This window comes from Vulpes vulpes, chromosome 2 (assembly GCF_048418805.1).
Source record: "Vulpes vulpes isolate BD-2025 chromosome 2, VulVul3, whole genome shotgun sequence".
NCBI lineage: Eukaryota > Metazoa > Chordata > Mammalia > Carnivora > Canidae > Vulpes > Vulpes vulpes.
The window spans coordinates 103,302,643-103,312,528 of NC_132781.1; the positions used below are offsets into that span (position 1 = coordinate 103,302,643).

The following is a 9,886-nucleotide window of genomic DNA, read 5'->3' on the forward strand; positions in this document are numbered from 1 at the left end:
GCCCAAACAAATATGCAGCATCAACAGGCTAGCCTAATCTTTCGTTTGTCAACATTCTCCAGGCATCCAAGTGGACACAACCCGAGGCAGAAAACGTGTACAAGCTTTCAGAGGAAGAAGAAAACTAAATTGTCACTATTATTGCCTCAGTGTTAGCCAAAGAGCAAAATAAGTCATGAATAGGAAAAACTTCCTTAGAAGAGCAGAAAATTGATAGAGTGGCCCATTAAAAAGGTTTTGTGGTTTCCAAAGAGTTCCTAATGATATATAGCTTCAAAACCATTTGCGTTATCTACATCCAAATTCAAGTTCCAAAAAGCTAAGGCCTATTAAGCCATATGTGGTGTTGCTTTCTTGTAGCTGCTCATTTTTCAAAAACCACCACCACAAGCTACACAGAACTGAGTTTATCTTTAACTCCAATCTGGGCGTATGCCGTACCCTCTGAAAGAGTTAAGGAAAAGGATGCAGGTTCCTCGGGGCCCTCCTCACTAGAAGCTTCTTGGGGCTAGACAGTAGTGCCCAGTTCCACCAGTAGCCTGTTGCAGAAACCCTCCCACCTCCTTTGGGGGCCGTCAGACTCCTGTCCAAGAACTGTTATGACAGTGCCTGCCCGGGGCCTCTTCAGGGAGGTGACCTAGAAGAAGTCAGTATCAACTATCAGCACACGTTTCACTTTCCAGTGGGATTATATGAGGTAAAAAAGGAGAAACTTCCTTTTATTTCTGTCTACTGTCTACAAGAGCACCGAAACCTCCTGGGATCTACGACACAGGAGCGTGTTGTAATTCCTGCTCTGAAGAAGTGCTGCTGTTCATCACAGGGACAGCTTTACAATATATGTAACTAGCAAAGAATCGTAAATTATGGCCTGCTGATTAGTCTATTATCTTCCTAAAGTATTATCATATTCTGATAATCAGTGATCATTCACCAAATGTATTCATTTTCCCTTGGAAAGTTGGATCTGTAACTTGAGACATTAAACTCAAACATTCCTGAGACTGCATGTGGCCAAAAAGATCTATTCTACTTTAGGGGGAAGAAAATGTCTCCCTATTACATTCTTAAGTATTCTTTTTTTTTTTTTAATTAACTTTTATTGGTGTTCAATTTACCAACATACAGAAAAACACCCAGTGCTCATCCCGTCAAGTGTCCACCTCAGTGCCCGTCACCCATTCCCCTCCAACACCCACCCTCCTCCCCTTCCACCACCCCTAGTTCGTTTCCCAGAGTTAGGAGTCTTTATGTTCTGTCTCCCTTCCTGATATTTCCCAACATTTCTTTTCCCTTCCTTTATATTCCCTTTCACTATTATTCATATTCCCCAAATGAATGAGAACATACACTGTTTGTCCTTCTCCGACTGACTTATTTCACTCAGCATAATACCCTCCAGTTCCATCCACATTGAAGCAAATGGTGGGTATTTGTCGTTTCTAATTGCTGAGTAATATTCCATTGTATACATAAACCACATCTTCTTTATCCATTCATCTTTCGATGGACACCGAGGCTCCTTCCACAGTTTGGATATTGTGGCCATTGCTGATAGAAACATCGGGGTGCAGGTGTCCCGACGTTTCATTGCATCTGAATCTTTGGGGTAAATCCCCAACAGTGCAATTGCTGGGTCGTAGGGCAGGTCTATTTTTAACTCTTTGAGGAACCTCCACACAGTTTTCCAGAGTGGCTGCACCAGTTCACATTCCCACCAACAGTGTAAGAGGGTTCCCTTTTCTCCGCATCCTCTCCAACATTTGTTGTTTCCTGCCTTGTTAATTTTCCCCATTCTCACTGGTGTGAGGTGGTATCTCATTGTGGTTTTGATTTGTATTTCCCTGATGGCAAGTGATGCAGAGCATTTTCTCATGTGCTTGTTGGCCATGTACATGTCTTCCTCTGTGGGATTTCTCTTCATGTCTTTTGCCCATTTCATGATTGGATTGTTTGTTTCTTTGGTGTTGAGTTTAATAAGTTCTTTATAGATTTTGGAAACTAGCCCTTTATCTGATATGTCATTTGCAAATATCTTCTCCCATTCTGTAGGTTGTCTTTTAGTTTTGTTGACTGTATCCTTTGCTGTGCAAAAACTTCTTATCTTGATGAAGTCCCAATAGTTCATTTTTGCTTTTGTTCCTTTTGCCTTTGTGGATGTATCTTGCAAGAAGTTACTGTGGCCAAGTTCAAAAAGGGTGTTGCCTGTGTTCTCCTCTAGGATTTTGATGGAATCTTGTCTCACATTTAGATCTCTCATCCATTTTGAGTTTATCTTTGTGTATGGTGAAAGAGAGTGGTCCAGTTTCATTCTTCTGCATGTGGATGTCCAATTTTCCCAGCACCATTTATTGAAGAGACTGTCTTTCTTCCAATGGATAGTCTTTCCTCCTTTATCGAATATTAGATGACCGTACATTTCAGGGTCCACTTCTGGGTTCTCTATTCTGTTCCATTGATCTATGTGTCTATTTTTGTGCCAGTACCACACTGTCTTGATGACCACAGCTTTGTAGTACAACCTGAAATCTGGCATTGGGATGCCCCCAGCTATGGTTTTCTTTTTTAAAATTCCCCTGGCTATTCGGGGTCTTTTCTGATTCCACACAAATCTTAAAATAATTTGTTCTAACTCTCTGAAGAAAGTCCATGGTATTTTGATAGGGATTGCATTAAACGTATAAATTGCCCTGGGTAACATTGACATTTTTACAATATTAATTCTGCCAATCCATGAGCATGGAATATTTTTCCATCTCTTTGTGTCTTCCTCAATTTCTTTCAGAAGTGTTCTATAGTTTTTAGGGTATAGATCTTTTACCTCTTTGGTTAGGTTTATTCCTAGGTATCTTATGCTTTTGGGTGCAATTGTAAATGGGATTGACTCCTTAATTTCTCTTTCTTCAGTCTCATTGTTAGTGTATAGAAATGCCATTGATTTCTGGGCATTGATTTTGTATCCTGCCACGCTACCAAATTGCTGTATGAGTTCTAGCAATCTTGGGGTGGAGGCTTTTGGGTTTTCTATGTAGAGTATCATGTCATCGGCGAAGAGGGAGAGTTTGACTTCTTCTTTGCCAATTTAAATGCCTTTAATGTCTTTTTCTTGTCTGATTGCTGAGGCGAGGACTTCCAGAACTATGTTGAACAGCAGTGGTGAGAGTGGACATCCCTGTCTTGTTCCTGATCTTAGGGGAAAGGCTCCCAGTGCTTCCCGATTGAGGATGATATTTGCTGTGGGCTTTTCGTAGATGGCTTTTAAGATGTCGAGGAAAGTTCCCTCTATCCCAACACTCTGAAGGGTTTTGATCAGGAATGGATGCTGTATTTTGTCAAATGCTTTCTCTGCATCTAATGAGAGTATCATATGGTTCTTGGTTTTTCTCTTGCTGATATGATGAATCACATTGATGGTTTTACGAGTGTTGAACCAGCCTTGTGTCCCGGGGATAAATCCTACTTGGTCATGGTGAATAATTTTCTTAATGTGTTGTTGGATCCTATTGGCTAGTATCTTGTTGAGAATTTTTGCATCCATGTTCATCAGGGATATTGGTCTGTAATTCTCCTTTTTGGTGGGGTCTTTGTCTGGTTTCGGAATTAAGGTGATGCTGGCCTCATAGAACGAATTTGGAAGTACTCCATCTCTTTCTATCTTTCCAAACAGCTTTAGTAGACTAGGTATGATTTCTTCTTTAAACGTTTGATAGAATTCCCCTGGGAAGCCATCTGGCCCTGGACTCTTGTGTCTTGGGAGGTTTTTGATGACTGCTTCAATTTCCTCCCTGGTTATTGGCCTGTTCAGGTTTTCTATTTCTTCCTGCTCCAGTTTTGGTAGTTTGTGGCTTTCCAGGAATGCGTCCATTTCTTCTAGATTTCCTAATTTATTGGCGTACAGCTGTTCATAATATGTTTTTAAAATCGTTTGTATTTCCTTGGTGTTGGTAGTGATGTCCCCTTTCTCATTCATGATTTTATTAATTTGAGTCTTCTCTCTCTTCTTTTTAATAAGGTTGGCTAATGGTTTATCTATCTTATTAATTCTTTCAAAGAACCAACTCCTGGTTCTGTTGATCTGTTCCACAGTTCTTTTGGTCTCAATATCATTGAGTTCTGCTCGAATTTTAATTAACTCTCTTCTTCTGCTGGGGGTGGGGTCTATTTGTTGCTTTTTCTCTAGTTCCTTTATGTGTAAGGTGAGCTTTTGAATTTGAGATCTTTCCAGTTTTTGAATGGATGCTTGTATTGCGATGTATTTCCCCCTCAGGACTGCTTTTGCTGCATCCCAAAGATTTTGAACGGTTGTATCTTCATTCTCATTAGTTTCCATGAATATTTTTAATTCTTCCTTAATTTCCTGGTTGACCTTTTCATCTTTTAGCAGGATGGTCCTTAACCTCCACGTGTTTGTGGTCCTTCCATACTTCTTGTTGTGATTAAGTTCTAATTTCAAGGCATTATGGTCTGAGAATATACAGGGGACTATCCCGATCTTTTGGTATCGGTTCAGACCCGATTTGTGACCCAGTATGTGGTCTATTCTGGAGAAAGTTCCATGTGCACTTGAGAAGAATGTGTATTCAGTTGAGTTTGGATGTAAAGTTCTGTAGATATCTGTGAAATCCATCTGGTCCAGTGTATCATTTAAAGCTCTCGTTTCTTTGGAGATGTTGTGCTTAGAAGACCTATTCAGGGTAGAAAGAGCTAGATTGAAGTCACCAAGTGTATTATTATCAAGGTATTTCTTGAGTTTGGTTATTAATTGGTTTAAATATTTGGCAGCTCCCACATTCGGGGCATATATATTGAGGAGTGTTAAGTCCTCTTGTTGGGTAGATCCTTTGAGTATGAGATAGTGTCCCTCTTCATCTCTCACTATAGTCTTCGGGGTAAATTTTAATTTATCTGATATAAGGATGGCAACCCCTGCTTTCTTTTGAGGACCATTTGAATGGTAAATGGTTCTCCAACCTTTTATTTTCAGGTTGTAGGTGTCCTTCTGTCTAAAATGAGTCTCTTGTAGACAGCAAATAGATGGGTCCTGCTTTTTTATCCAGTCTGAAACCCTGCGCCTTTTGATGGGGTCATTAAGCCCGTTCACATTCAGAGTTACTATTGATAGATATGAGTTTAGTGTCATCATATCTATTCAGTCCTTGTTTTTGTGGATTGTTCCACTGAACTTCTTCTTAAAGGGGAATCTTAAGAGTTCCCCTTAAAATTTCTTGCAGAGCTGGTTTGGAGGTTACATATTCTTTCAGTTGCTGCCTGTCTTGGAAGCTTTTTATCTCTCCTTCCATTTTGAATGAAAGCCTTGCTGGGTAAAGTATTCTTGGTTGCATGTTCTTTTCATTTAGGACCCTGAATATATCCTGCCAGCCCTTTCTGGCCTGCCAGGTCTCTGTGGAGAGGTCTGCTGTTACCCTAATATTCCTCCCCATAAAAGTCAGGGACTTTTTTTCTCTTGCTGCTTTAAGGATCTTCTCCTTATCTTTGGAATTTGCAAGCTTCACTATTAAATGTCGAGGTGTTGAACGGTTTTTGTTGATTTTAGGGGGGGATCTCTCTATTTCCTGGATCTGAATGCCTGTTTCCCTTCCCAGATTCGGAAAGTTTTCAGCTAGGATTTGTTCAAATACATATTCTGGCCCTCTGTCCCTTTCGGCGCCCTCAGGAACCCCAATTAAACGTAGGTTTTTCTTCCTCAGGCTATCATTTATTTCCCTTAACCTATCCTCATGGTCTTTTAATTGCCTGTCTCTTTTTTCCTCAGTTTCCCTCTTTGCCATCAACTTGTCTTCTATGTCACTCACTCGTTCTTCCACCTCGTCAAGCCTCGTCGTTAGGACTTCTAGCTTGGATTGCATCTCATTTAATTGATTTTTAATTTCTGCCTGATTGGATCTAAATTCTGCAGTCATGAAGTCTCTTGAGTCCTTTATGGTTTTTTCTAGAGCCACCAGTAGCTGTAAAATAGTGCTTCTGAATTGGCTTTCTGACATTGAATTGTAATCCATATTTTGTAACTCTGTGGGAGAGAGGGCTGTTTCTGATTCTTTTTTTTGAGGTGAGGTTTTCCTTCTAGTCATTTTGCTCAGTGCAGAGTGGCCAAAAACAAGTTGTATTGGGAAAAGGAGAAAAAGAGAGAGAAGGAAAGAAAAGAGAAAAAGAAAAAAGAGAAAGAAGAAAAAATAGGGGAAAAAGAGAAGAAAAAGAAAGAAAAAGAAAGGAGAAAAAAGAAAAAAAAAGGGGGGGTGGGGGAAGCAATCAGAAATCAAGAAGATAGAGAAAAAAAAAAGCACAAAACAAAACAAAACAAAACAAAAAACAAAAAAAAACCACGGGGGAGTATCTTCCGATTCTGTGTACTTTAAGTCCCTTGACTTCCCTTGGAACTTGTCCGTGTCTCTGGTCTTCTGGGGGAGGGGCCTGCTGTGCTGATTCTCAGGTGTGAGCACTTGGGGGAGCTGCTCTGCCCCTGCCTGGTGCAGGGCTCAGTGGGGGTTGTTCACCCCGTGAGGCCCCGGGAGGAAGCCACAGTGGCGGGGGCAGCTCTGGGGCCCTGGAGTCAGCCCCCGCAGTAGCTCCGGGGCTCTCCGTCTGCAGGGCCTGGAGGCTCCGGGGCGGGGCCGCTGATCTGCTCAGCTCGGGGCAGGAGCGTCCTTGCTGTCCTGGGCCCTCCCGGCCTCTGCCTGTTCCGGGGGAGGCCGGATCCTGGGCTGTGTCCCGGCGCCCTGTGCTCCGGAGCCTGCGCTGTTGGATTCGCGCTCCTGGCGGTGCAGCCCCCTCCGCGGAGCCACCGCCCGAGCCCCTCCGAGCTGTTCCCGGAGTCGCGCCGCCCCCTCCGCGGAGCTTCTTCCTCCGCCCGAGCCGCCGCCACCGAGCTGCTCCCGGAGCCCCGCAGCCCCCTCCGCGGAGCCGCCGCCCGAGCCCCTTCGAGCTGTTCCCGGAGCCCCGCAGCCCCCTCCGCGGAGCCGCCGCCCGAGCCCCTCCGAGCTGCTCCGGGTCCCGCCGAGCGCTGCAGCCCTTAGGGAGCTCGGCGCATCTCCCGGGGCGCAGTTCCTCTGTTACTGTCCCAGGGAGCCCGAGGGCATCCCCGCCTTTCTGGGGATCCTGCTCCAATTCCCCGGGAGGCCTTTCCCCCGGGAAGGTTGGTGCAGCTCCTGCTCCTCCGGGACGGGGCTCTCCTGTCCTGGGGACACTCGCCCCGGCCTCAGCCCGGCTCCTCGCGGGGCCCCTCCCCCTTGGAGGCCTTTTGTTTATTTCTTTTTCCCCGTCTTCCTACATTGATAGAAGCGCGAACTCTTCTCACTGTAGCGTTCCAGCTGGTCTCTCTTTAAATCTCAGGCCGAATTCGTAGATTTTCAGGATGATTGGATGGTTTTCTAGGTAATTTGTTGAGGACAAGCGACTTGGAGACCCTACTCTGCCGCCATCTTGCCCCTCCCCCTCCATTCTTAAGTATTCTTGATGATTTACACTTATTGCCTTAAAAACCTGGCATCATGCCTAAGCTAGCTCTTATTTATGATTTCATAAAACTATTTGTAAGGTGTCCCCACATAATTCGACGTATAATAATACAGGTCTCACTTTACACATACACAGATACATACACCTTTAAAAACATAACAATTGCCAAGATCAGTGGTTAAGGTCAGGTTCAAATTGAAAATTATGTAAAAAGGAGGTAGAATTTCGCTATTTTATTATTGATTTAGGAGCAGTAAAAGGAATTCCTTGTTCCTTGGAAATATGGTTAGTTTAATTAATAATACTAGTTCAACTATAACATAATTTATGAGGTATAGTTCTTGGGGGGGGGGGGCGTTAACTGCGGTAATGTATTAGAGCAGCCCCGGCATATGGTAAATAGTCTATTTCATATGTAACTCAGTGAGCTTCAGCTATTGTTGTTATTATTACTGTTATTCATCAGGACTGTTAGTTTTTTTAAGATTAATTTATTTTACCGAGAGGCAGGGGACAGGGGCAGAGGGAGACAGAATCTTAAGCAGACTCCACGCTCAGCATGGAGCTTGACACGAAGCTCCAAATCATGACCCTGATAATGGCTGGAGCTGAGACCAAGAGTCAGACACTCAACCCACTGCACCACCCAGGAGTGCCCACCACTAGTGCTATTGAAAAATCAAAACTGTGAGTCAAACAGACCTAGATTCAAACCAGGTCTATACTTCATTTACCTCCCATAACTTACCTCAGCCTTCTTTCCATCATATGTTCAAAAGAAACGGTAATCTACACATGTAGTAAACTGGACAGGAAAAAATACACAAACGTATGCACATACACAAGTGTGTGCATATAATACAGGTAAAATCTGGAAAAGCCTAAGGGACTGCATCTGTGACGATGTACCCACGTGGTTACCATAACTATGCGAGATGTCACCACTGGAGGAAGCAGGGTCAAGGGTACTTGGGATCTGTATTGTCTTTCAACACATGAATCCACAGTTATCTCAAAGTACAGTTAAAGCAAGAGGAGAACTCGTGGTTAACATGATTGTTAGAAGAATGCAAGGGAACAAGGCATGTAGTCCTGTGGTTGGCACAAAAGAGGCATTTGATGAATTTTTTTAAAGATTTTATTTATTCATGAGACAGAAAGAGAGGCAGAGACATAGGCAGAAAGAGAAGCAGGCTCCATGCAGGCAGCCCAAAGCGGGACTTGATCCCAGGACTCCAGGATCACACCCTGGGCTGAAGGCTGACGCTTAAGCACTGAGCCACCCAGGCGTCCCTGATAAAAAGGTTTTAAAAATTGGGCAGCCCGGGTGGCTCAGCAGTTTAGCACCGCCTTCGGCCCAGGCGTGATCCTGGAGACCAGGGAAGACTCCAGCGTCAGGCTCCCTGCATGGAGCCTGCTTCTCCCTCTGCCTGTGTCTCTGACTCTCTTTCTCTGTGTCTCTCATGAACAAATAAAATCTTAAAAAAAAAAAAAAAAGTTAAAAAAAATAAAGTGATTTCTTAAGACTTCCTCAAGTGGCAACTGCCCCTTACTAGAATTCTGTCTATACCTTTACTCAACTTCACTTCAAAAAGTTTGGTTCTCTAATGAAGAACCAAGAGGAGCAGAGGAATAAGCATCCGCATAAAACACATAAAGTGAAAATCCCTATAATTTCTAATCTGTGGATAAAACCTGAAAGAAGTTTTGGGGACTAACCAAATAGCAAATCACTTTGAGATTGATGACATATGCCTTATTACCTAAATTAAAATAGAAAACACGGGGACACCTGGGTGATTGAGAAGCTGAGCGTCTAACTTGGGCTCAGGGCGTGATTCCGGCCCAGGATCCAGCCCCACATCGGGCTCCCTGCATGGAGCCTGCTTCTCCCTCTGCCTGTCTCTGCCTCTCTGTGTCTCTCACAAATCAGTAAGTAAAATCTTTTACAAATAAAATAAAATAGAAAACACATATAAGAAAATCAACTTCTGAAGATAATCGATTTTTTTTAATTATACGGCCCCGATATTTAAACTATGGCTTTTTAAAATCATAAACAAGGAAAAAAATTTAAAAAGCAACAGATAAGCCCTAGGAGATCAGGACAACCGGCCCAGCGCAGCCCGCCGCACCCACGCCCCGGGAGCGCAGGGTCCGGGAGGCCCCGCCCGCGAGGCGCCCAGCCCCGGCGAGGGAGGAGGCCGCCGCGCGCAGCCCGCGACCGTGCGCCCCCGCTGCTCGGGGTCCCTGCCCGCGCCCCGCCCGCGGCCCCGCCCGCGGCTCGCACCTTCCTCAGCGCAGACATCCTCGGGCGCTCGGAGTTCAGCAGGCGCAGGGCGACACGGCGCGCGCCCGTCCATCCCCACGTCCGCCGCCGCGCTCCGACCGCGCTCCAGGCCTGCGCACGCTC

General features: G+C 44.5%; 1 protein-coding gene across 4 annotated transcripts in view; it reads right to left on the bottom strand.

The window, feature by feature from the left end:
- Positions 1–9,886, bottom strand: part of LOC140595960 (uncharacterized) — a 182,201-nt gene extending 172,315 nt beyond the window's left edge. Inside the window, exon 1 of one of the 4 annotated variants that reach the window (XM_072742443.1) lies at positions 9,764–9,886. The gene's annotated coding sequence lies outside the window, so the exon portion shown is untranslated. The remainder of the gene's footprint in view (positions 1–9,763) is intronic. The other 3 variants (XM_072742450.1, XM_072742431.1, XM_072742437.1) reach the window with 3 other exon arrangements.